At 43.9% G+C, this 27,995-nt stretch overlaps 1 long non-coding RNA gene across 1 annotated transcript in view; it reads left to right on the plus strand.

The window, feature by feature from the left end:
• The first annotated feature begins 9,186 nt into the window (after positions 1 to 9,186).
• Positions 9,187 to 27,995, plus strand: part of LOC146780468 (uncharacterized) — a 74,821-nt gene continuing 56,012 nt past the window's right edge. Inside the window, exon 1 of the long non-coding RNA XR_014972152.1 lies at positions 9,187 to 9,418. This is a non-coding gene — a long non-coding RNA (uncharacterized LOC146780468). The remainder of the gene's footprint in view (positions 9,419 to 27,995) is intronic.

Consider the following 27,995-nt stretch of genomic DNA (forward strand, 5'->3'; position numbering starts at 1 on the left):
GGAGGCTTAACCAAAAGGCATTCTACAGAACCTAAAGGCACCAAAAGGTGTAATGAAAGTGGTGAGGTCTTTACTCAATGTGTTAAGTCTAATTTGATTGTACGCTTGAGATAAATCAATTACTGTGAAAAACTCTGCCTTGTTCACCAGATTTAACATTTCATTTATATTAGACAAAGGATGCCAATCAACCCATATATTGTTGTTTAACTCTCTCTGGTCAATACATAACCTGATGCTCATTGTATTAGCTTCGGATGTGATAACTATGGGTGCAACCCATTCTGCACATTCTACAGGTTCAATCACTTCTTGATTCAACAATTTGTCCAATTCCTGTTTAAGAGGTTCCTTCATCATTAAAGGTATATTTCTGCATTTATGTGCTACAGGTTTGGCATTTTCATTCAACTTAATGTTGTGTTGATAATTTCTCTTTGGCGTTCCTGTCGCCTATCGAGAGTCAACGAACCCAACTCGGGATAGAACCCCCCATGGATAGTAAGATCATAATCGAGTGGCATGCCGTTTTCCCTTTACTCTTTATTATTTTTTTCCTTTTTTTTTTTCCTCTGATTTCTCTCCTTTATACTACACCCCTCTCTAAAATGTTTTTTTTTTTTTGGAGATATTATAGGGGGATCTCAGAGTACGGGTAAACCTAATAGAAAAGTAAAGAGAAGAGAGGATGGGAAAAAGGAAGCAGTCACATCTCTTGCTTCTCATAGGGCTGCTGGAAACTTCATTTGTACCTGCGCCCCCAGACTTCTCAAATCTGGCATTCTAGAGCCTAGCTCCCACTGCCTCTGTGCCGTTGCCCGGCCCACCCCTGAGCGAATTAGATATTTAGTGGTATCTATCTGAAGGGATTTATCAATTAACGCTCGACCCAATATCAACTCCTTAACTGCATATGTTTGAAAGTTAACCAGGATTTTCCTTGGGGCTTTCCTATTGGGATGCTGCCTAAAAGGATCCCTATGCGCTCTCTGAATTTCTTTTTCCAGGTCAATCTCGGGTTTCTCTCTTAATATTCCCTCTCTAAGGAGCTTACAGATCAGAGTCTTGACGTCGCCATTTTCCGCCCCTTCAGGTACGTTAAAAAATTTAAGATTGTTTCTTCTGGCATGCAACTCTAATCGCTCAATATCCATTTGCAGCAGTCTATTCTGAGCCTTTAAATCCACTATATCTTTAGTGTGGTCTTGAGTAACTTGAGATAAGGTAGCGACCTCAGCCTCCAGCACCTCTGTCCTATTACTAATGTCGTCCAGCTTCTGCTCCAGACTTGTACATTTCTTGTTTATCTCTTTCTGATTAAACTCAGAAATTTCTAATTTAGACAATATATCTCCACGGAGAGATTGGAAGAGTTGCACGAGCCGGCTGCTTCCGCCATCTGAACCCCCTGAGCAGCACCTCTCAGTATCCATCATATCCGACTCAATGATTTCATTTTGTGGACTTGGTAATAACAAACCGCCTGGTTCTAGGGGGTTTTGAGGCTCAGAGATAATTTCAGCGAGAGAGGTTGTTTGGACCGACCCATCAGGTTCAGACATTAATGGGCCGATTCTGATCCTGGATTTTTATTTTCCATACAAATCGGATCCGTATATTTTTCCATACAAATCGTACAAGTCCCTTACAACCCGTGTAGTACGATTCGTGCGTGAAAAATACATACAAATCGGCCCAAACCTTACAATTCGGATCGGGAAAAGCTGTACGACACGGACTTGTAAAAAAGACCATACAAACTGTAAAAAGGCTGTCCAAACCGTCAAGTACGATTCGTACTGGGTTGTCAGCATACGATTTGTATGGAAAATGGCCTGTATACGGGGAACGACTCGTACTGTTTTCGGGGCATAGAGGGGCCGATTCCGATCCTGGAAAAACGCTTTACAAATCGTGGTATGGAGCGTTTTCCCATACAACTTGTACTTGTAAGGATTCTCCTACAACCTAGGAAGTACGATCCGTACAAATAGACGCTCTCCATACAAATTGTAAAAAAGACCATACAACTCGTTTTTACAAGCGATTCCGATTCGGATTGCCCTGTACGCGACATTCACATGTATTCCCGGCAGCAGTTTACAACCCGTCAAGTACGATTCGTACAAACGGCACTCAGTACGCTCGTTTTTTACAGGAGCAGAAAAGTGCCGGGAAAACATTGTATGCCCCGAAAACAGTACTAGACGGACCCTACATGTACGCGTAGTACACACCATGAATACAGGGGTACGGTGCGTATGTACGGTGCGTACATGCACAATGTTGGGGTACGCACCATACACACGCCTCGCATGTGGGGGGACCCCTGTTTGCCTCATACCCCTATACGACCCGTACTCCGGTACGAGTCGTACCCCCAGAACGAGTCATACCAGGTTACGAGGCGTATAGGGGTTCACTTCGTTGCCCGGTACGAGTCGTTCCCCGTATACAGGCCATTTTCCATACAAATCGTATGCTGACAACCCGTTACGAATCGTACTTGATGGTTTGGACAGCCTTTTTACAATTTGTATGGTCTTTTTTTACAAGTCCGTGTCGTACAGCTTTTCCCGATCCGATTTGTAAGGATCGGGCCGATTTGTATGTATTTTTCACGTATGAATCGTACTACACGGGTTGTAAGGGACTTGTATGATTTGTATGGAAAAAAATACGGATCCGATTTGTATGGAAAATAAAAATCCAGGATCAGAATCGGCCCCACAATGTATTACCGGCACTTTTTGGCTCCTGAAAAAAAGAGCCGTACGGAGTGCCGTTTGTACGAATCGTACTGGACGGATTGTAAACTGTTGCCGGGAATACATGTGAACGTCGCATACAGGGCAATTCGAATCGGAATCGCTTGTAAAAATGAGTTGTATGGTCTTTTTTACAATTTGTATGGAGAGCGTCTATTTGTACGGATCGTACTTCCTAGGTTGTAGGGGAATCCTTACAAGTACGAGTTGTATGGGGAAAACGCTCCATACCACGATTTGTAAAGCGTGGTATGGAGCGCTCCCCCGGCCTCTCCCACCACTCCTGCTTGACTCTCCCTCAGCCTCTGGTCCCTCTTACCACCAAACAAGCCTTCACCGCAAGGTACACTTAATCCCTATTCTGGTAGAGCGTCCATGCCTACATGGGTCGATAGCATAGACAAAGTGCATCCCACAAGAGTCCCAGAGTCAGGAAGCTCGCAGCTTTCCCAATTTTTAACTGCAGCGACACACCGCAGATATAGAGAATCTGGTGGGTTACAATTCATATATGCTCCATCAACCTCCCCCGTCACTGACCGTGTTGCTCTTCTGCTTCGGAGTGGCCAGGAATCAATCCTGGCAACAGCTGCTCTGGTCCGCCGCCACAAACCTGCCCGGTGTCTACCGCCAGCTTCCCTCGCACAGCGCGGTCCGACGTTCGGCTCTGCAAACGCTTCTGCCCCCATCCGCAGCTGGGTCTTCACGGTCCTACCGCCTACCACTCAGGAGAACGCCATACCGCCAGTCCGGAAAAAAACAACAGGAGTGTTTAGTACCAGCAATACAGGTGAAAAAATCATTTTATCGTTCTCGCACCTTTAGCTAAAGAAACGGCATCTTGGGGTTAATCGTCCATGGGTTTTCCTCCCTGTTGGTCCGGAGCTCTCGCGACCAGCGTCAGCCAGCCGCCATGTTCCCCTCCTCCACTAGGGAGACTTGAGCAGTGTGAGCACCGCGCATCGATGTGCCCGCTGTCACTGCAGTCCGGAAAGGAATGGACCGGATGTTATTCATAAGGATGTTAGCGGTGGTAGTAGTACTCATTCTGTTGTCTTTGACAATTCTGTCAGTGCTCCATGTTTGACCATCATCAAGTAACACAACATTCTTGAAAACATTGCATATAACTTTTTTGTCCGAAAACTTAGAAGAACCTGAATGTACAGTTCTAGGTAATTTCACTCTTATTACATCTCCTTCCTTCCAACATCTTACCTGTCTTTGTATTTTACAATTGTACCTGTCAACATATTTCTTTTGGTGATCATGTATTCTTTCCATAATTCTTCCCCTATCAACCTCTTACATCTTGTTACCCACTAGCCACATAGGACTTAGTTTTGTTCCTGGTTTCCTTCCTTTTAAGGACCTAAATGGTGATACACCAGTAACAGAATGAGGGGATACGAGGTAAGACCTTATTATCTCATCCAAGCCTTCTTGAACATTGGTGCCATTATTTACATTGAGTTGGATGCAATCCTTAATCATCCGATTTATTTGTTCGACAAGACCATTAGCTCTCGGACAATATAATGCAGTTTGAAGGTGAGTCACAGCAAATTCATTTAAGAACTCCTTCATGAGTGTAGATACAAATTGAACCAAATTGTCCGTGACTATAGTCTGAGGTACTCCTTCATTGTGGAATACTTTGTGCAAGAACGAAATGACTGTGCTTGTTGTTACATAGTTTACTGTTTTGGTGATTACCCATTTGGAATGATAATCCACTAATGTTAGTATGAATCTACCACTTAACCCCTTCACATTCACAGGGCCAATGATGTCCATAGCTAATTTATTCCATGGAAAGGAAGGTACCTCCGCCGCGGAAATTGGACCTTTACTTACTTGTTTACTTTTATCGCTCATGGCACATTGAGAGCATTGTCTTATTTTCCTCTCAGTCATAGTGTCCATACTAGGCCACCAAAAGTGAAGACGGATTTTGCTTTTGGTAAGGCTACACCCTAGATGACCTTTGTGTGCCAAAATGACAATCTTCTCTATTAAGCTTTCAGGAGCTACTAGTTTGTTTCCTCTGTAGAGGTTTTCATCACAAACATACAATTAATTTCTTACTTCCTAGTATCCACTTTCATCACTCATAAGGTCTGAGCTCTTATTAGGCCACCCAGTTAACACCCTTTCCTTTACCTTATGGAATACTGAGTCATTCTTGATACTTTCATTCGATTCTTGCTTGTTCATACCTTCGGTAACTGTTGCCACTACAAATTCATCTGAATTCTCATTTTCATTTTCCTTGTTCTCTAAGGGTATTCTAGAAAGATAGGGGCAGATTTATGAGGGACTTGCGCCCCTTTTACGCCGCCGTTGCATCACTTTTGTGACGCAGCGGCGGCATAAACCCTGCGCCACGTTGCGCCTCATTTACATCGTGACGCATCTATGGAGATGCGTCACGGTGTAGAGCCCTGCGCCACGTGAAACCTGCGTCAGGTTTCACGTGGGCGTTTTGACACAGGGGGGGGCATTCCGTCGCAGGAACGCCCCTGAAAAGTGACTCAGTAAAATCTATAAGATTTCACTGAGTCACTTTCCCAACGCTGATGCGTCAAAACCCTTCTCCTGCTTGAAGCAGGCGTAAGGCTTGATGCACCATGTTAGGGATAGGGTAGGTTGGAACAGTGCTGGAGTTGCGTCGCGCTTGCGACCCAACTTCAGCACTGCGCCAACATTACGCCGGCAGATGCGTCACGTATCTGCTTGTCCTTGCGCCACGATGCACCGCATTGTAAATGCGGCGCATCTGCGGTGGCGCAAGGGCAAACTTGCATGACGCATCTTCCCTGGCGCATCCATGCTGATTTGCAGGGATGCGCCAGGGAACATAAATCTGCCCCATAGTCAGTTGCTCGGTTTTGTTTACCTGGTATGTAAGTGATCTTGAAGTTGAACCCTTCAAGGTCTAAGAACCACCAAGCAATCTTTGGTGTTTTTCTTTCAATGTTCTTTACTGAGAATGCACTTACTAAAGGTTTGTGATCAGTCATTATGGTAAAAGGTATACCCCAAATAAATATTCGAAAGTATTTCACCGCCCATAAGTATGCAAGTGCTTCTCTTTCAACTACAGAGTAGTGTGATTCTGCTTCAGTCAAGGATCTAGATACGAAAGCCACAACTCTTTCCTCTCCCTCTACAATTTGACTGAGCGTGGCTCCAATACCTCTAGTGCTCGCATCTGTGGTGATTATGGTACTCTTGCTAGTGTCGAACTGACCTAAATAAGGTGCATTTACAATGTGGAACTTCAGTTTCCCAAAAGCCTCTATATACTCTTTGTTCCAGTCAAACCTGGTGACCTTTTTTAACAAGTTCCTCGCAGGATATGTAATTTCCGCAACGTTTTTAATGAACTTTGAATAATATTCGGAAAGCACGAGGAAGGATTTAACCGCCTCCTTTGTATTTGGTTCTGGTGCATATTTAATGGCATTAACTAGCTCTACCTGTGGCTTAATACCTTCTCTGGAAACTACATGCCCCAGACATGTTACAGAATGCACACCAATTTGACACTTTTCCTTTTTTAATGTAAGTCCAGCATCTCTCAATTTGGTTAATACTCTACGGAAAGTTTTGTTGTGTTCCTCTTCAGTTCTCCCAAAAACTAACAGATCATCCTGGAAACACAACACGTGTTCTATACCTTCCAGAATGTTTTGCATAGCTCTTTGGAAATTCACTGCAGCGGAGGCTTAACCAAAAGGCATTCTACAGAACCTAAAGGCACCAAAAGGTGTAATGAAAGTGGTGAGGTCTTTACTCGATGTGTTAAGTCTAATTTGATTGTACGCTTGAGATAAATCAATTACTGTGAAAAACTCTGCCTTGTTCACCAGATTAAACATTTCATTTATATTAGACAAAGGATGCCAATCAACCCATATATTGTTGTTTAACTCTCTCTGGTCAATACATAACCTGATGCTCATTGTATTAGCTTCGGATGTGATAACTATGGGTGCAACCCATTCTGCACATTCTACAGGTTCAATCACTTCTTGATTCAACAATTTGTCCAATTCCTGTTTAAGAGGTTCCTTCATCATTAAAGGTATATTTCTGCATTTATGTGCTACAGGTTTGGCATTTTCATTCAACTTAATGTTGTGTTGATAATTTCTCAAAAAAGCAAGCTTGTCCGTGAAAGCGTCTGTGAATTCGTCAACAAGTTCCAAACCACATACTGTTCTCTCTACTAGCATGACCGGTATTTCAGCTGTGGGATCAAGCTTTATTCCCAGATCCTTCTGGTGTGCCCAACATAGGAGATTAGGTCCATTACTCGCTACATACACTTTTCCTACTGTGCTTCTACCCTTGAATGTAATTCTCATGGTAACTAGGCCTGGGCGGTAAATTCCGTTCCGTTCGCGGAATTTGCGAAATTTGGGTAATTATGCGTTCCGCGGAGAACGCGAAATTGCAAAAAATCTACGTTCTGCAACTTCGCGAAATATTTTGCTTGTTCGCGTTCTCAAATGCGTGTTCGCGAGATATTTCACCCCGAGCACGCAAACGGCGATCGCGAACAGGAAAAAAGTATCGCAAACAAGCAATTCCACGTGTTCGCGGAATTTCTGCATGTTCGCGGAGATTTTTTACCGTTTCGCGGAGATTTGCGTAACGCGATTACGCAAATTCCGCCCACCCCTAATGGTAACCACTCCTTTTAAAGGAATAGAGTCTTTGTTGTAGCCTACTGGGCGTACATCAGGTTCATCTACAGTCAACTCACTTACACTACATTTATCATAGAGAGTTTCTCTGTTAATAAACGTGAATGGTGAGCATTAATCTGCAAATACTTCTACTTTATGACCATCTAACCCAATTTCGCATTTAGGTAAATTAACATTATCTACCTTGCCATCTTCCATCACACCTACTTGTAATACATGTACGTTTCCAAGTTCTTCATTGGTGTTAACCATATTTACAATTCTGTTGGACACATCCTTACAAGCCCGCGCAAAATATCCCTTGCGGTTACAATTTCTACACGTGGCTGTTCTAGCAAGGCAATGCACATTATTGGCCAGATGCCCTTACTCTCACAACGGAAACATTTAAGTCTGTTCTCTACATTTTCTCTATCTTTATTAAGTTCCTTCCACATTTCTTTTTTCTTTACATTCTTGATGGCACACACACTTTTGAAATCTTCACTGACCGCAATGACATTTCCTTCACCATTCACACCCATTTCCTTAATGCATTCTGCTGTATGATCCACACTTTAGGCGATATCAACAGCGTTTTTCAAATCCGCATTTCCAACCAATAATTTCTCTTGTATTTTCTTGTTATTGGTGCAACACACCAATTGATCACGAATCAACGACACTGTTAATTCATTGAATTCACAAGTATTTGCTAGCCCCATTAGGCTGGCTATATAATTTCCTACTTTCTCATTTTTCCCTTGTACCCTTCCAAAAAACTTATGTCTCTCTAAAACAACATTTATTTTATCTGCAAATTGTAATTGCAACTTCGTGATACTGTAATCATAAAGGTCTCTTTCCTAAAGACCAACCTGTTCCTCCTCTAATTCAGGAAGACTGTCACTTTTCTACCTTCCGTACCTAAATTAATTAGGAGTATGTGTTGCCTCCTTATGGCTGAGAATCCGCTGGCACCTATGGCTATAAGATATGATTCAAACTCCTTCCTCCAATCCTTCCATGGCACAACAGGCTCTCCTACATCTGAAAGGAAAGGCGCAGGTTGACTCATGCTAGCCGCAGCCATTTTGATAAGGAGAGTTATACACTCTTTGTTAATAAGATAAGGATAACTTGATTTAAGTTTCACATGTGAATTAATGTAAAGAGAAAAAAGAATGTACTATTCTCAATAACTGTGCACTTATCCAACTGCAGTTCACTGCCAAATTGTGCTTGTTAGGTATGAATATGCATAAGACCTATACACATTTCTAAATTTTACACATGCTAGAGTTTTGTAATGAAAGTGCCACTGTCAGTCACAACAATTCATTCCCTCCTGAAACCTTCTAGAATTAATCCCCTCTCCTGCGTTGGTCCAAGTCCTCCCACTTACTGTGAGTATTCCACACAACTGTCGTAAATCTCTGCATTCCAGCTGTGAAATCACTCACTGACAGAATTTCCCTGACTAGGCTCCAGCGCCGCGTTGCAGCTGATGTCAAATGACTGATGACAGGAGTTCTTCTCCTGAGGCTATTTCCTCACTGCTGCATTCCATTCTCTGTTCGTGATGACTGACTGGATTTCTTCTTGCTGAGGGGATTTCCTTGTCAAATCCGTGTACTTCCTTGTTCTTGCGTCGTTCCGCTTCAGCTCTCATCCGGATTAGCTGAGGGCCGGTACTTCACTCTTCCTTCTGACATCTTCCACTCAACGGTGCAGCGCGCTTACTTCAGAGCATGTTTTGATAGGGGCTTCCTCTCACAGCTGTGGACTAACTGCGATTTCCTCCTGCCACTAAACTTCTCAAGTCCTGACTGCACGGTCTGCAACACTCGGTCTAGCTCCCACGATGTACCAGCTCGCAAAGACAAAACACAGCAACTTCCTCACTGAATACTCATCATTACAAAGCGGCAATTGATAACATTCAGCTTCTACGTAAGCCAGTTTAAACTTTTCTCACAATGTATCTTCAGCTGATATGCCGAAATTCTTTTAAATGAGTCTACTTATAGTTTGTCCAAACTCTACGAGCTTCTTTGCCTCAGAGTCTTTGTTTTCACTGCTTTCTCTCTTAATTCCTTTTATCCATATTCTTCACCTCTTCTGGGTAACATGTGGAGGGTGTGTCATGGCATTGTCCTCCTCACAACACTCGTCACCAGTGAAATAATCACCATCACGCCGATATACTATCAGAGTCTTTATTAACATGGGTGATAACACGACATCCATAACCCAGTGACAGAAACTCTTTCGGTCCCCAAGAGTGCAGCATAGAACATTCACAGCATTATAGGGAAGACCAAACACAGAGGAGGGGTGGGTGGAAGGAACCAATTAAGAAAGGAAATACAACAAAGTACATCTGGCTTTGTGTCAGGAGAAGAGAAAAATTAAGACCAAGTACTTTGTAGAAAAAGAGGGGAGAATTCCCTCAGGACATGAACCCTCACTCACCGTTAGGCGACATACTTCATCATATGGGTTCCTTCCGCACATCGCGGTGTGGGCTACAACTCACCAAGTGGAGGAGCAGAGGTGTTTTCTCAGTATATGAGCATAAGACGTACAGGTGAATGAGGGGCAGAGCGCAGAAAAGGGTGATAAGATGTGGTTTAAAAATGTCTAGCTGAGTCCACTGAAAGTTTGTTGGATGGTCACAGTGACATAGCTATAAAGCAAGAAGATTAGGGATACAACAGATATGCCCTAGTTCATAAGGTCAAAATGTTCCTGCCACTCAGTCTTCATTTTTCTCTTCTCCTGACATAGCCAGACGTACTTCTTTATGAATAGTATCATCTAAATGCTGTCACTCCATACCCAGATGACGCGCTTCTGGAAGAAAGCCAAAGAGAATCTAGAAGCCATAGAGGAAGTCATGAAATAGTGGTATTACCAGAAGGTCGAGTTTCAGCATGGCCAAAAAGTGTGGGTTTTGAAGCCTGTAGAGCCCTGAGATCTGCAAGACCGCTGGTCTGGGCACTGTGAGGGGAAAAAGTGCAAGTGGTCAGTATGTGCTAGATATGGCAGCGTTGAACAGTCTACATGGGTCACTAAGTGTCAGGAGCCAAGGTGCAGCCCCTCCAGCCCAAAATCCTAACTATCCTAGCTTGGGAACCCCCAAGACCCAGACAGAGGTGGGATTCTTCTTATTCCTCACTGATTATTACAGAAGATCTTCCAAAGGGTATGGCACCATTGTTGCACCCTTGACAGAGCTGCTTTCTAAGTAGCCTCCTAGACATGTGATCTGGATGGAGGCACACCAAGACGCTTTTGATACCCTGAAGGAGACTATGTGCACAGCACATGTGCTGAAGGACCCTGATTTATCCAAAGAATTTGTTATCCAGACAGACACCTCAGACCTTGGCATGGAATGTGCTCTCGCAGCTGAACGAAGAGGGCTTGGATCAATATGTAGCCTTCATCAATAGGAATTTACATCCCCGGCAACAGAGGTGGAATTTAATAAAAAGGGAAACTTTAGCAGTGGTCTAGGGACTAAGACAGTTGAGATCATACCTGTTTGGTGCTTCCTTCTGGGTTCAGACAGACCATAGACCCCTCAGATGGCTAATGAAGATGAGGGGTGAGAATCCCAAACTGTTGAGGTGTTCCATCTCCCTACCGGGAAAGGACTTTACAATGGAATGCTGATTGTCTCTCCAGGTTTTTCCACCTTAGTGAAGAGAACTTCCAAGGAGTTGAGTATTTCTCCCCATTTCAGCTGGGGAAGGGGTAGGCATGTGTTAGACCAGGCATCTTCGGTGTGTTTTTTTCCTAACGTTTGCCTTCAGACGTCCTGTTTTGCTGACTTCATTTTTGCTGGCCTTAGGACTCTGCACGCTTTACCACTGCCAACCAGTGATAAGTGCTTATGTTCTCTCCTTAAAACATGGTAAGTTTGGCTTATACCTATCGGCATATTTACTTTACATGTAAGTCCCTAGCACGGTGGCACTGCCTGTGCACAGGGCCTGTAAATTAAATGCTACCAGTGGGCCTGCAGCCCTGTTTGTGCTATCCACTGAAATAGCACTTTAAACATGTCTCAGGCCTGTCTGCATTGCAGCCTGTATGCACAGATTAACCTGTCATTTCGAGCCGGCATAATACACTTTTCACCAGGGAGGATAGTAGGGATGAGCTGAGCACAGCCCCACTTACACTTGACTAGGATGTGTCCTGCCCCCAAACAAATAGTTAGTCTGGAACCAAGGCAAGGAATGCTCAGTACCTGTGCACTTCAAAGACATGCCTCTAGAAGCTTCTCCCACTTCAAAAGTAGAAGTGAGTATAAATATTGGACCTCAAACACCAACTCTTCAGTACACTTCTGGACCTGTGGATTCTCTCCCTGGAAGAAGGGCTGTTGTTTTGATGAAAGGTTGCCACTCTCCAAGATTACTGCTGTTCTTAAGTGCTTCTGCCCTGCTGAGCTGACCTACTTTCCACTGTCCTCTTGCCTGGGTGAGAAGGACAGTATCTTCATATGTTAAACCAAGGACCCCAGGGTGACTCCAAGGACTAGTTGGCTGGTCTTCTGACTTGATCCTCAGGGACAGAAGGCTCCAAAAACCTCAACTCCAGCATCTGGACTCTGCCAACTGTAAGTCTACCCTGCAAGTGGTGCCACCCCAGCCTTGGATCTTTGGAAGTGGGTTTAAAGTGCTCTGCCAGCTTCTGTGGAACCAGCAGAACCGATGCACCTCCTCCGGTGTATGGCGCAATCCTGTGGAGAACCAACCTGTTTTCACAAAGACCTGTATTACAGCCAGGCACCTCTTCAGAACTGCTGCTGCACAACGCATCCTTAGTGCACGCCCTTGCATCCCTCATAGATGACACCCTTGATGACAAGGCAGCCACGCAGCTCTTCAAAATGGATGCATCACCCCAACGGCATGACTCTTCCTCGACACCGGACTTTGCATTGCAAACCCATGCAGACCGGATCCTCTATGATGAAACAGGATCTTGCATTGCAGCCTCGCCGCAACTCGGAACTGCCGCAACACTTCGACTGTGCGACACCTCTTCGACGCGGACCTGCGTGATGCTCCACAAACCCGGAATTAAGGTACTTTGTACAGTGGGCCTGACTGGGTTCCTGTAGCTGGCCCCCACTCCATTGCTGTCAGCCTGACATTTTAAACTTGCATACCCTTGATTCTACTGGTTGGATGTCTGTCATTTTGGACTTGTTTTATTTATTAAAAATAACCCTATTTTGCTAACTTGATGTGGGATCCTTTTTGTGTAGTGTTTTTCACTTTATTACTTTTGCACAAATACTTCACACATCACCTCCAGATTAAGTTTGACTGCTCTGTGCCAAGCTACCAGAGAGTTGAGCACAGGTTAATTTAGAGTTGGCTTGTGCCTCACCCTGACAAGGATTGTGGTTGCTGCTTAACCAGGATTCACATCCCAATCAACCAACAACCGCAATTTTGCACGGTGAGGATATACGCTGCACAATTACTTGACAATATGTCCAGCAATAATGGAGCATTGCTGGTGGGTCTGCAGCATGTTTTGGGGGAGATGTACTGGCACGTTATTATTAAGGTTCCCAGTTTTCCGGGCCTCCCTGATTTTTACTGATAAATACAGACAGAAACCCACTTGTTTCCTGTCTGTATTTATTTTTAAAAGTGGAAAAACACTGAAAATTGTGCTTCTAATGTGTGATTTTCCATGCTGCCTGTTGTGAATTCCAAGACAACAGAGGAGTAGATAGATAGCATGAGGAGTTAAACAGGTTAGGTTATCTTTAAATGCAGGCATATATCACAATATATTTGTAGTATATTGCTAATATTTACCTGTGGGCGTAGTGTTCTGCTTTAATTTGCAACTGAATTTGCTAAAACATGACAAGAATCAAAGTATGAGTGCATGTTAATCAGTTAAATTAATGTGGAAATGTACCAATTTTGACTTCACTTATTAGCAAACCACAAAAGAAATATGGATAAGTACTAATAAGTTAGCCCAAAACATTGATAAATAGAGACGGATATGTTAAAAAAATATATACCATAAAACCAGGAGCCCTAGTTATTATGAACTTATTATTATTAATTCCAATGGCCCTGCTCTTCTCCTCCCTCTTCAATTCTACCCTGAGTCCAAAGTTGGGGGCTGACAGAGTCTGGCAGATGGAATACTCTGTCACACATGTGGCAGGTAACGGCTATCCCATTTGCCGTATTACAGTAGTCAGCGCATGGAATATAAATGTTGCACTGTAGTGCAGCAAACAGCATATATTTTATTTGTCATGTTCAATGTTCCCTCTAATTTCTTTAGTCTGTGTGTGGCAGTAAAGGGTTCCTGTGCACTAAAACCAAAGCTGTGTGCAGTGGAGGCAAGCAACTGCTCCCTGTACAAGTAAGTGCAGTGTTTGAGCTACCGTAGTCAGTAAAGTTTGTCACTTCAAATATATATCAGTATAAATGTAAAAGGTTGACTCTTAGTTGAATTTAAAACTCATATTTAAGGTAGATGTTCTAATATAGCTGTATCATAGAATAGTTGGAACAGCAACCTGAAAGAATGGATTATGTATTCCAGTAGTATCTTCACCCAACAGATGCAGCATTTACACAACTCACATATTGGTACTGTAATGTAAACTTAATTAAATAGTGTGGCAAAGCATTCAGTAGAGAGAGCTCCACAGTTCTCTCACATCAGGTATGAGTAGCTACTTCAGCCATGTTTGTTTCTTTCCATTTCATACCAGAGAGACTTTCCACCACATCATAAAAGGAAGAGTGCAAGTTTGCAAAGTAAAAGACAGAATTGGATGAGATGGCTCTTAGGTCTGCTGCAGGTGATGTGGAATGCCTGCAGCACCAAATACTAAGGCAGTATATCTTCTTTTATTCACCACTAAACGTGGACGGTCCCTTTATCTTACTCTAGCTAGCAGGTTCTTTTTCATGCGTGATTTTTTGTCTTTCTCTTTCTTCCCCCCCCTGTAGTGTGCACTGCACAGCATCTCATCATCACCTACATCAACACAGTGTGTGGCTTGTACTTCAAGTGCACAGCAGCTCCTAGCATTTTGAGGTCAACAGTTATACATGACTCGATCGCAGTTTCCATAGACAAATGACAGGTTTTTATAATTACCTTTCAGGAAGTGCCACTGATATGAAAAGTGTTCTTTTCTACTTTTCTTCTGCATGTATGGGGATATATGACCGTTGACCTTTAGTTAACAGTCAGTATTTTCTACCGGACTCTTGAACGGTCGCAAGTTTTAACACAGGACCACCCATATACAAGTAACATTTTTGAAACTATATGCCTACAGTTAGCAGAGCATTGCAATCTTCTTGAAGATGGTGGCTCTTCATGTCTATAATGCTTTTCCTAGTCTGAAATGAACACTCCAAACCTATCAGGAAAACCAGCTGCACCTCCCAGTATCTGCAATACTAAAAAGGTCAAACAATTTTTAAACTTTACAATTATATCTAATGTGTTGTAGATGTTTGGGTCAAACTGTACCACACAGCATAGCTGCCTGGTCGCAAAGAACTCTTGGGGACATATAGGGTCTGACCTGAAACTCTACTCTGCCGATTACTCACCATTGGCTTTCTGTTTAGCCATAACATTTCCTAGCTTTCTATTTGTTGGCTTTAATTGCTTTGGCCAGTCCAGTTTGCTTGTGTATTCAGTGGCGCATAACTTTTCCACCTCTATGTTTTCTGATTGGCTCCTTCTATGCTTCCATCAGTGTCTGCTTTCCAGGAACTATGAATTTCTGTTTTGTGGAGCACTCCATGAGAGTGCTCGTGTTTTCCAGCTGTCACCCTAGTCTGCTTCATTGCCCACCCTCAGTGCTCCTCAATGTTTTCTCTCGCATGTTCTACTCTCCCCACAGATGCTCCACACTCTCTTGCCCTGTCCTTCTCCCCTCGCACTTCCCCTCCATATTGCTTCATCCCTACCGCGCACTTTTATATCTGCCCATCTCTATCCTTGGCGTGCTGTCCCCCCATGCTCCCAAGTTTCTCCCCACCCACCCCTCATTCCCTTGGCTTTTCCCACCCAACTTCCATTCCTGTTGTTTTTCCCCACCCAACCTCCGGCCCCATTGCTTGTTACTTTCCCCCCTTTTGCCCTTTGCTCCCCCACCTTCCCAGATGCTATTTCCTCACCCACCCTTTATTTCTTTTGTTTTTCCCCACTCACCCTGACTTCTTATTGCTTCCTCTATCACCCACAATCCGCTCCTGATTTTTTAAGCATATCTAAGCTATTGGTTTTGTTAATACATCTTACTGGCCAGATCTATTAGGTTTGTCAATTCTTGTTTTCTGAGGTTGGGGGGAAACTGCATTTAAGCCTTTGCTGTGAATAATGGCATTTTGTTATTGTGTACCACTTTCCACTTAAGCCAATTTCCAGCTGCATATCCAGTTTTCTTTTGTTACAGAGACTGCTTTATAATGAATGCAAACGTAAGGTGGTAAATGTGGAATCATAAATCCTGTCCCTCAGACAGATTGCATTTTGTTCCCTCACTTGGGGCCAGATCTACAAAGCATTTTTGTGTTTGCAAAAGGGCCGATTCGCAGAATAGAAAATCTGTTTGAAAGGCTTTTTGAAATATACAAATCCCTATTTGTAATTTGGTAACCTATTACCGAATCACAAATTGGGTTTGCTATTCGGTATTAGGAAGGGGCGTGTTTAGGGGCGTGTTTAGGGCATCCTGAAATGCAGTTGGTAAACATTCACATTTTACCACCTGCTTAAAGTAGGCAGTAACCCATCGCAATTGGGATTGGGTCCACAAGGAGCATTTTCCCCTTTGCGAATGTTTGTTTTGAACATTGTTTAAGAGCAGGCTGTGGTTCCTTGGACCACTGTCTACTCCTAAAAAATTAAAAGAAAACTTTTCATTTTTTCTTTTTTTTAAATGCTCCCATTTATCTTTAAGGAAAATGAACTGCATTTAAAGAAAAAAAGGTTGATTTATTTAAAAGCAAGCATAGACATGGTGATCTGCTGAACCCAGCAGGCCACCATCCCTGTGATTTTTGTGATTCCCAATGGGTCCCAAATTGAGACCTACCTCATTAATATTCATAAGGTAGGTCTATTTGCGACCCACTGGGAATTGCAAAATGTTTAAACCACACATTTATACATTGCTGTTTGCGAATACCAAATAGCTAATCGCACAAATTTGCTATTTGGTAATTGCAAACACTTACCTTAATATATCTGGCCCTGGTTTTTTTTTTTTGCATCCAGACATGTACAACAACAGACCAGAACTTAACACAAGCCAGACCTATTAGCTTTGCAATTCTTGCAAGCAGTTTCAAATAAATGCGGAACAAAAATTAATTTGTTATGAATAAATAGATCTGATCATTTTTCAATTCTGTATATATGGGGCTTTAAAGTAAACATTAGTAAAGTTCTTGAAAAGGACAGTGCTCTTCCAAGTGTCTTCCTGTTCTCCTCTTCACACCACTTTCCTCTGCAGTCTTGAAATCTGATCTGACCTTATGCCCCTGTTTGCCTCACATCTTTCTGAACTCCTGAATCTGAATAGCTCTCTCATCTCTTTCCTCCTTAGCACCCTCTTTTCACTTTGTCTTTCTGCTGGAATCCTGTACATTTCCTCCACTACAACATTCTCCATACACACAACCTTCCCCTGCACCTACAACCATCACATTTTCTTTTCCTTTGGCACTGTCCATATTTCAACAGCCGTGACACCTAGAAGCTTCTCAGTTCACTGTATGCACGATATACAGTATACAAGAGGCTTGCGTTGTGAGAAAAAAATTAAAAGAAACACATCTGTAAAGATTAAATCCTCCTAAGGAATGCAAGGTGAAGAAACACATTAGAAATATAAACAAGGACTGCATTTATTACCTTTCTACACGGCCAGCAACTTTTGGTTAAAATATGCAATAATTGTAATGGGAAGTCTGTTGTTGTTGTCTATTGTTAAGGTGATGTAAAATGGAAACACATTTAACCAATGACTGTACGAACAGCAATTTACTTGTGAGAAAGGAGCTTCGCCCTCCCAAACACATAGAGTTGACTTGCCAATATCATTAAAAACATGCTTGTAAGCAGTTTGGAGCTGCGGTGTGTTGTTTTCTGGTAGGAGTGTACAACGCCTTTTGAGGATATATATATATATATATATATTTGGAGTTTTTTTTAGAGAAATTCAGGAATTGTGTTTGCAAGAGTTTTTATATTGGGGCAGGGTGAATTGTGGGTTACTGTTGTGATGAAATCATCTATCTAATATTATGAGATGGTATACAGAAAATGTGTAAAGGTGTTAATGAAGATCATGGCGTTTCTGTACTCTTTGTAGCCTTGACACGAATTGAGTAATAACTGTGTTTTCATTTCTAATAAGTTTGTTGTGAAATAGAATTATTATGTTTTTGATTATGATTTCAGATCATGTCTAGATTTTAATTTGTATCATTCTGTGTTTGTGACAGCCCTGAAGAAGCGCAGTGGAGCGCAAAGCACGTTTTGGCATTTGTCTAACTGCTCACAGTATTTGAGGCTGTTTTGGATTCATTTACATGGAAAATAAAACTTGAAGAAAGAATAAAAACAACTTAAGAAACCAAACAAGAAGAATTGTTGGGAATTGTTGCTTCCATGGATATCTTAGTTTTGTTGTTGTTTTTATATGATTGTTAAAAATATACTGGTGGGGACCAGTAACTGGGATACTTAGCGGCAGGCAAACATTCTGTTAACCAAATTGTTTATATATAAGCTACCAAGGCCACTCGCAGGGGAGGATGCTCATCCTCAGCCATGTGACGGTAGACTCACAGTCACAAATCAATGCTCCAGCAAAAGAACATTTCCAGCACTCACAGGATATGGAAATTGTTTGTCCATTAGAACGTGTGGAAAAGCAGACATGTTTCGGCAAGTACCTTTCGCAATGTTGACGTTTCTTGCCTTAAAGCTCAGTCAAGTACATGTTACAATTTAGTTAATTGGATGGAATTGTTAACGAACAATCTTAAAGTGATGAAGATATATATATATATATATATATATATATATATATATATATATATATATATATATATAATTTTATTATTTTTTTTTTCACTGAAAAAACCATAGGTTTCAGGGCACGTTATAGTTAGAAATTAGCATTTAAAAAACCATAGAAATTAACTGAAAAAACATAGGTTTCAGGAACATTATAGTTAGTTGGACATTTAACTCGTACAAAACTGGCATTATAGTTAGTTCAGCTAACTATAACTCGCGCCCCCGCAATGCATTGCTGATGACGTCACATATTACATCATTCATGACATGGTCAGTGACATCCCTGATGACATCATTCTTGTGATGAATTGATGCATCTTCTCACACCCTAATAGAACCTTTGATACACCCACTCTAAATTACAGACTGATATTCTCAAAACCATAGACACTCCAACACCAAGAACTACGTACCCAGTCACTGATTCTTAGGTTTACACACACATCCACTCACTCACCCGTACAGTCACTCATACTTATGGTCATTGAGTACAGGACTATCTATGCACTCATACAGCTATATAGACACTCAAACACTGCCACTCATCCATAGAGGTACTCACACACCTAGTCAGTCATGCAAATAATTAATCACGCTGCCATTTACTCACCTATACAGTTATACACACACCAGATCACTTACTCATACAAATACTAGCACATTCTTACGATCTTATACAATCACTGATACAAGCACACACTCATCCTTACAGCTGCTCTCACAATCACACACTCTCACTTATAGATATTTATATACTCTAACACACATATATACTGCCTTTCACATATGTAGTTACTCACACATGTACCACTGAGATATACATTCACTCACTAACACACCCATACACACACTCACCCACCCATACACTCCATCACAGATGCACTCTTGAAACTGTTAGAATCCGGGTTCTCTGGTTGGCACAGGTGGGTACTTGTGTCAAGCAGGGAACCTTTCCTCTAGTCAGGGTAAGGGGGTACACTCCTAAAATAACCCCTGCTCACCCCCTTGGTAGCTTGGCACGAGCAGACAGGCTTATATCAGAGGCAGTGTGTAAAGCATTTGTGAACACATACAGTAACCAAGTGACAACACTACAAATGGACACCACACAGGTTTTATATTAAAAATTAAGGATTCTTTATTTAGAGTTACCACAAGAGCATTAAACGACAAAAATACACAATACTGTTGCTTTAGATGGTAGAATTTTGCTTAGTTCTCTTAAGTTCTTAAATGCAACACTTTAAGTCAATGTACCTTTTAGATGCGACACGCAGGGCAACGAAAGTGTTGCAACGATGTTGATGCGATGAAGTTTTTGGTGCAAAGAAATAAAGACGTGAAGATCTTCCAGATGCGTTACGCTACTCCGATGTTGCGAGAAGACTCGACTCGATGTGTCAGCTGCAGCGGCGTCACCCTTTACGCGATGCGACAACAGCGGCCTTGGCAGTGACACTCTTCTCCGACGTTTGCGAGACGCTTCCGCACAATGCGATGCTGCAGTGGCGACACCCTTTACGCGATGCGACGACAGCAGCTCCGACGGCGGCACGCTTCTCCGTGGATGCGAGGCGCTTTTCTTGATGCGGTGCATTGTGACAGCTACGATGGCTGCGATGGTGACACGCTTCTTCGGCGTTGTGAGACACTTCTTGGATGATGCGAGACGCTTCCGCTCGATGCGATGCTGCAGCGGCGACGCACTTTACGAGATGCGACGACAACAGCTCCGACGGCGGCACGCTTCTCCTCCTTGAGTCGCGCTTCCAGCTCCTTGCGACACGCAGTCCCTCAGAAGGCCCAACAACTGCAGCAGGCACTTCCAAAGAACTCTGAGGAGCTGGGGGGTGAAGTCTGTTGTTCCTGAGTTTTCAGCAGAAGGCAAGCTCTATTCCAAGCCCTTGGAGATCTTTTTAAGCACAAGTTGAAATAAAGTCTTTTGTAGTCTTTCTCCTCTCCTTCAGCAGCAAGGCAACCACTGCAGGCCAATCCCCCTGGTCTGGGACAGTACTCCTCCTTACAGCTTTCCCAGTTCCTTCTCCTCAGGCAGAGGTTCTTCTTGTCAAGCAGGATCTAATTTCTTGGGAGCAGGGTTCCAATACTTATACCCCTAATTCCTTTGTTCCTCTGGGGTAGAGGGGCCTTTGCCCAGTCCAAACCAGTTCCTGAGCACTTTGTTGACATGACTGACTTTCTATTCAGTGTGCAGGGCAGAGACATCAGCCGCTCCACAGGAGGTGGAGCCAGCATTGTGGTGGCAGAGCACAGCCCTATTCAGAGTCCAGGTGCACTCCTCCTACCGATCTGGATGTCAATCTCTCTATTCACCACCAGGCTACCTAGCCTTGCTCCTCTGGGTTTCCCCAGCCCTGTCACTCACACAAACCAGACAGGCAGAAACACATCATAGCAAAGGTGGGCTGAAATTGTTAGGCAAGCAAATACAAACTTTCTAAAAGTGGTATTCGCAAACACACAATATTTAAATAAACTTTACTAAAAGATGTATTTTATTATTCTGAGTTCAGGCATACTAAACTCAAATTTCTACCATGTTCCCTGGGTCTGTTAGGATCATAGAATGTAACAATTCTAACAGCCCATTCTGGCCTATGGAGAACAGGTAGCCTTACAATAGTGAAAAACGAAAATGGCTGTAATTCCCTATTGGGACATGCCACACACATCAGGGCTTGTCCTACCTTATGCTTATAATGCACCCTGCCCTTGGGCCTACCATAGGGGTGACTAATATGAAGTTAAAGGAAGGTTTAGCGACTGGCAAGTGGGTGCACTTGCCCAGTCAGCATGACAGTACCAGACTGCATGCAGGTTCTGCAATGGCAGACCTTAGATACATTTTACCAGCCCGCTTCTGTGGGTGGCACAACCAGTGCTGCAAGCCCACCAGCAGCATTTGTATTTACAAGCCCTGGGCACTGCTGGTGCACTTTACTGGGGTCTGACAGTAAACCAAATAAGCCAATCATGGAATCCAACCAACATATACATTTTAAATAGGGAGCACTTGCACTGTGGCACGGGTTGGCAGTGGCACAGTGCTCTGAGCAGCTAACACCAGCAAAACACATGAGGCACAGCGACAAAAAGTGGAAGGGAGACTCACGCCAAGGTGCCAGGTCTAACAGAAACCATGCACCCAGTGAATCACCCACTCACACATCTATACACAGAGTCAAACCCACCCCACCCACACAAACACTCAGGCACCCATACAGATACTCAGAGAACCCATCAATAACCCAGATAGACACTCATGTAGCTATTCACAAACACATGCAGCCGCTTACACACCAACAGACAGATGGATACAGACATTCACTCAGTTTAGTCACTAACCCATGCATTCAGTAAGATATATTTAATCACTCACTTATAGAGTCAGTCACGCACCTACTAAATCATCCATTCAGACACTCATTCTTCAATACGCCTTTCCCTATATATTAAACATATTTAAACTTTACAGAAACACACAGTCACTAGATGATGTCATCAGTGATGTCATTTGAGATGTCATCAGTGATGTCATCAGTGATACCACTTACCATGTCATGAGTGATGTAATATGTGACGTCATAAGCAGTGCATTGCCGGGTCACGAGTTATAGTTAGCTGAACTAACTTTAACGGGGGAATTTCTTCGGTTTTGTACGAGTGAAATGTCCAACTAACTATAACTTTCCTGACAACCTATGGTTTTTTCAGTGAATTTCTAAGGTTTTTTTAAAATGCTAATTTCTAACTATAACGTGCCTGAAACCTATGGGTTTTTCAGTGAATTTCAAAGGTTTTTTAAATGCTAATTTCTAACTATAACGTGCCTGAAACCTTTTGTTTTTTAAGTGAATTTCAAAGGTTTTTTTAAATGTTAGTTGCTAACTATGCCTACAGAGGTAGGACATGTGAAGAAAGAAGAAAAAACGCACAGAAAGAAGCAAAAGAAATGCAGAAAGAAGCAACAGAAGTCCACAATGAGGAAGAAAAGTGCAGGAAGAAGCAAGGCATGTGCAGAAAGAACCAACAGAGGAGCAGAAACAGGTCTTGTTTCAAAATCATCCTGTGCACACAACTTTTTCACATGGGTACTGGTGGTAACTGACTCTGACTAACCAGGCCTAGAGTCAGTGCTATGCTAAAAGACACTTAGAATACAGTGAAAACACCAACATACACTAGGAAACACTATGCGTTAGAGTACCCCTGTGATTAGCATGACCTCCTCAGTAAGGCTCTAGTCCATAATAGGGCAGGGGGATTAAAACTACCTCTAAGTCAGAGGTGCAGAAATATGCTACTTTAACTAGTAGTCGCGTTTGCAGAGTGGTCGAGAAATGGTGCTGGGCGTCCAACCAACGCTCAGGAATTCCGCTGCGTAGCACTTACAAGAGGTACCAGGTGGGATTCTTGGCCCCCAAACTCCCCCAGTACTAAATTAGACTTCATCCCCCATCCCGTAGTCTGCCACGAGGCACATTTGCAGAGTGGTAGAGAAAGGGGGCCATGGCCTCCGAAGAGGTCTTAGCAATCCCACTGTGTGGGACTTACTGGAAGTACCAAGAGGGGTAGATGGGCCCCAAGGACATCCTTGGGGGCCAACTTTTTGAACTATTACCTCCAGTCACTCCCACACAGCAGCACTGGTAAGTACTCATACCAGGCCACGCCCACTTTGCCCACCATTCTACAAATGCGCTCCCTGGCGTGCTCTTGGATGGGGATTGAAGTTTCCTTCACTGTTGGGGGTCCTTTAGGGGTCAACTAGCCTACCTTTTACCTCCAGCAAGCCCCACACAGTGGGTGGGATTGGTGAGAGGTAGACAAAGGCCATGCCCCCTTTCTCCACCACTCTGCAAAAGCGTCCCCTGGTGTGTTGTAATTTGGAAGATTAAGTCCCCTTGAATCCTGAGGCTCCCTGGGGTTCAACTAGCCCACCAGGTACCTCCAGTAAGCACCACAGAGCTGCACTGCAGAGGTGTAAAAAGGGGCATGGCCTGGACCAACTGTCTGCAATGAAGCGCAGTGATGCTTACTGGAGGTACATAGTGTGCTAGTTGGCCCCCAGGGACCCTCAGGATTAAAGAGGAATTAATTCCCAACCTTAAAACGCACCACAGTGCGTGTTTGGACACATGTCACTTCATGCCCCGCCCCCTCCCTTCACCACTGTGCAAGCGTGCCCCTGGCACGTTTTATGTTGGGGGATTAAGTCCCCTTGAATCCCGAGGGTCCCTGGGCTCCAACTAGCCCACCAGGTACCTCCAGTAAGCGCCACAGAGCTGCGTTGCAGAGAGGTGTAAAAAGGTGTGTGGCCTGGACCACCTCTCCGCAATGCAGCGCAGTGGTGCTTACTGGAGGTACCTGGTGGGCTACTCAGGATTGAAGAGGAATTAATTCCCCCACTTAAAACGCGCGCCACAGGGCGTGTTTGCACACATGTCACCTCAGGCCCCGTCCCCTCCCTTCACCACTATGCAAACGCGTCCTGTGGCGCGTTTTAATTTGGGGGATTAGGTCCCCTTAAATCCTGAGGGTCCCTGGGGTCCAACTAGCCCACCAGGTACCTCCAGTAAGCGCCACAGACCTGCGTTGCAGAGAGGTGTGAAAAGGGGCATGGCCTGGACCACCTCTCTGCAACGCAGCGCAGTGGCGCTTACTGGAAGCACCTTGTGGCTAGTTGGCCCCCAGGGGCCCTCAGGATTGAAGAGGAATTAATTCCCCAACTTAAAAGGCGCCACAGGGCGTGTTTGCACACATGTCACCTCAGGCCCCACCTGCTCCCTTCACCACTGTGCAAATGCACCCCGTGGTGCATTTTAACTTGGGAGATTATGTCCCCTTGAATCCTGAGGGTCCCTGGGGTCCAACTAGCCCACTAGGTATCTCCAGTAAGCGCCACAGAGCTGCATTGCAGAGAGGTGTAAAAAGGGGCATGGCCTGGATCACCTCTCTGCAAAGCAGCACAGTGGTGCTTACTGGAAGCACCTGGTGGGCTAGTTGGCCCCCAAGGGCCCTCAGAATTGAAAAGGAATTAATTCCCCAACTTAAAAGTCACCACAGGGCGTGTTTGGACACATGTTGCCTTAGACCCCGCCACCTCTCTTCACCACTGTGCAAACGCGCCCCGTGGCGCGTTTTAAGTTGGGGGATTAAGTTCCCTTGAATCCTGAGGGTCCCTGGGGTCCAACTAGCCCACCAGAAACATCCAGTAAGCGCCACAGAGCTGTATTGCAGAGAGGTGTAAAAAGGGGCGTGGCCTGAACCACCTCTCTGCAAGGCAGCCCTGTGACGCATATAGGACCCCCAAATTTACATAGTTTGTGCCCCGGGGAGGTGGCGGTCCCCGGGGCAGCGGGGGGGCCATGTGCCTCCCCCGCAAATAATTAAGAAATGCCCCGGGGGGGTTGTCCAAGGGGCTTAGGGGGGCCAAGGCCCCCCACACATTTTAAGAACAAGGCCCGGGGGGTGGCGGTCCCCGGGGCTGCGGGGGCCCCCTAGGCCCCTGCAATCATAATATAACATGCCCCCGGGACTTGGCCCACCCGGGGGTGTAAATAATAACGAAGCATGGGAGCCCGCGCTTCGTTTTTTTTAATTTTCACGGCCGGATCCGTGGATCGTCTTCGACTTTTGACGATTTAAAAAAAAAAATGCTTTTTTTGACCCTGGGGTCCTTGTGGGACCCCCTAAGCAAGCGTAGGGGTTCAGGGTGTTTCTACCCTTCCCCCTTTTCTTGTTTCACGCGTTTGTTTTTCTTTTTACTTGTGACTCGATTCTGATGGCTGCCAACACTTCCTGGTTTGGAGTGTTGACAGCCAATTAGATTAAAGCTCCTGGTCGGGAGAGTCTGCGGATCCACAGCGGCCATAGATATCGAAACTTTTATTTTTTTATTTTTTCAGCAACTACTGAATGGATTTACAGCATGTAAAAAAAAGGTCTCTTTCTGAACCAAGGGCTACCTTTTTGCCAAATTTGGTGTAATTCCGTTCAGCAGTTCGGGCTGTAGTCGTGTCTAAAGTTTCCTATGGGAAATAACATGGAGAAAACATGTTTGCGGATCCCCGTTTTTCTTGGCCCCGCTTGGCAAATCACCTCGAAACATTCAGGATAGGAGCTGACCGGAGCAGGCCATAAGTTTTGAAAATTTCGTGAAGATTCGTCAACCGGCGCCAAAGTTATTGGGGAAAAAAGCGAGGATCATTTGGAAACTAGGTCCTAACTATATCGATCTACTGGCGACCGCCAGTAGCTATATATATATATATATATATATATATATATATATATATATATATATATATATATATTATTCACTGAAAAAAACATAGGTTTCAGGTATGTTATAGTTAGTTGGACATTTCACTCGTACAAAGCGAGTGAAATTCCCCGTTATAGTTAGTTCAGCTAACTATAACTCGTGCCCCCGCAATGCACTGATGATGACGTCACATATTATATCATTCATGACATGGTCAGTGACATCACTGATGACATCAATGATAACATCTCAAATTACATAACTGATGGCATCACTGATGACATCATCCAGTGACTATGTGTATCTTCAAAGTTTAAATATGTTTTATATATATGCCAAGCTGTATTGAAGAATGAGTGGGTGTATAAGTGTCTGGATGGAGGATTTAGTAGGTGCGTGACTGACTGTATAAGTGAGTGATTAAATGTGTCTTACTGAATGTATGGGTTAGTGACTAAACTGTCTGAATGCGTGTATCAGTATATCTGTTGTTGTGTAAGATGCTGCATGTGTTGGTCAGTAGCTACATGAGTGTCTATATGGGTTATTGATTAGTTGCCTGAGTATTTGTATGGGAGAATGAGTGTGTGTTTGGGTGGGTGGAAGGTGTGTGACTGTGACTGTGCATAGATGTGTGGTTTATTCACTGGATGTATGGGCTCAAGAGTGCATGTGGAAACAGCTGTATGGGCGGGTGAGTGTGTGTATGGGTATGTTGGTGAGAGATTGAATGTCTCACTGGTACATGTCCAAGTAACTGCATATGTAAAAGGCAGTGTGTGTGAGACTTGGAGTATATAAATGACTATATGTGAGAGTCAGTAATTATGAGAGTGGCTGTATGGGTGACTGTGTACTTGTATCAGTGATTGTATAAGAGAGACAGTATGTGTTAGTATATGTTTGAATAAGTGAGGTAGTGTGTGTATAACTGTATAGGTGAGGAAATGGGAGTGTGATTGATTCTTTGCATGACTGACTAGGTGTGTGAGTAGGGGTGGGTGGAATTTACGTAGTTGTCCTACGCAAATTATCGCAAAATTGCTCTAAATCTCCGCGAGCATGCAGAAGTTTCGTGAAGACGTGGAGATTACTTTGCCCGCCCGTTTGCGATGTGGTTTGCGTGCTCATGATCGCCAACTTGCCCATGAGTTCGCTAATGGGCGCGGTCAACTTGTTTTTCACTTGTCCCGCCTGCTCGCGATGATTATTTCCTGTTCCGGGTCGCGTAATGCATGCTCACAGTGCCCTATTTCCTGTTCCGGGTCTCACACCGCATGCTCCCGCCCGTTCGCGATAAGTATTTCCTGTTCAGGAATGCGTATTATGTGTTAGCGACGCTTTGTGCATGCTCGCGGGGGAAATATCGCGCGAACTTGCCCACACGGTCGCAATGGGCGCAGCCATCTTGTTTTTCACTCTATTGCTATGGTTCTGGGCCTGCTTTTCAATCCTCCCTGTATCTTTTCAATCCTTTGTTAGTGGAAACTTTTTTTTGAACTTTTTTTATTTATTATCTATCTCTCTATTTTCCTGATTCTATATTTTGAGTTTTTTCCAACTTTTTGTGTATTTTTCAATACTTTTTCACTCTTTTTCTATTATCTGCTTTATTCATTTTTTTTACTTACTATTTTTATTCCTACCTTTTCTTTTCCACCCCGTCCTACTACCCAGAACCATGGCAAAGGGCTGCAGGGCTCGTAGCCGTAGCCACAGCAGCGACCGCCTTCCTTGCAGAAGGCGGAACCAACCCGGGGTGCAGCGACGGGCCATATTCGGTGAGGCCGAGGTGGCCGTACTGGTTTTTTTTGTGCAGCGCCACCTCCCCTTAACCCTGGCAGCAGGTGGCAGTCCTGGGTCCAGGTGCAGGCTCCGGGAGCATCGGCAGCATTGGGGAAAGGTGCGCCTGGCAGTGTTTTGCTGCTCTGGTGTCCGGCGCACCCAAAACCAGTTGATGCACCAATGGTCCGATATCCTGGACCGGGAGCAGGACCTGCTAGACCTGCTAGGAGTGGAGGTCCCGGGGCTTGGTGAGTAGCTATTTAATATTACTTCTTTGTGTCTGTTCTTCTGCTCTGTGTTATAAATTGTGAATATATTTTTTTACCGACCAGCAACAATGAA

The sequence above is a fragment of the Triturus cristatus genome, chromosome 12, assembly GCF_964204655.1.
Source record: "Triturus cristatus chromosome 12, aTriCri1.1, whole genome shotgun sequence".
Lineage (NCBI taxonomy): Eukaryota > Metazoa > Chordata > Amphibia > Caudata > Salamandridae > Triturus > Triturus cristatus.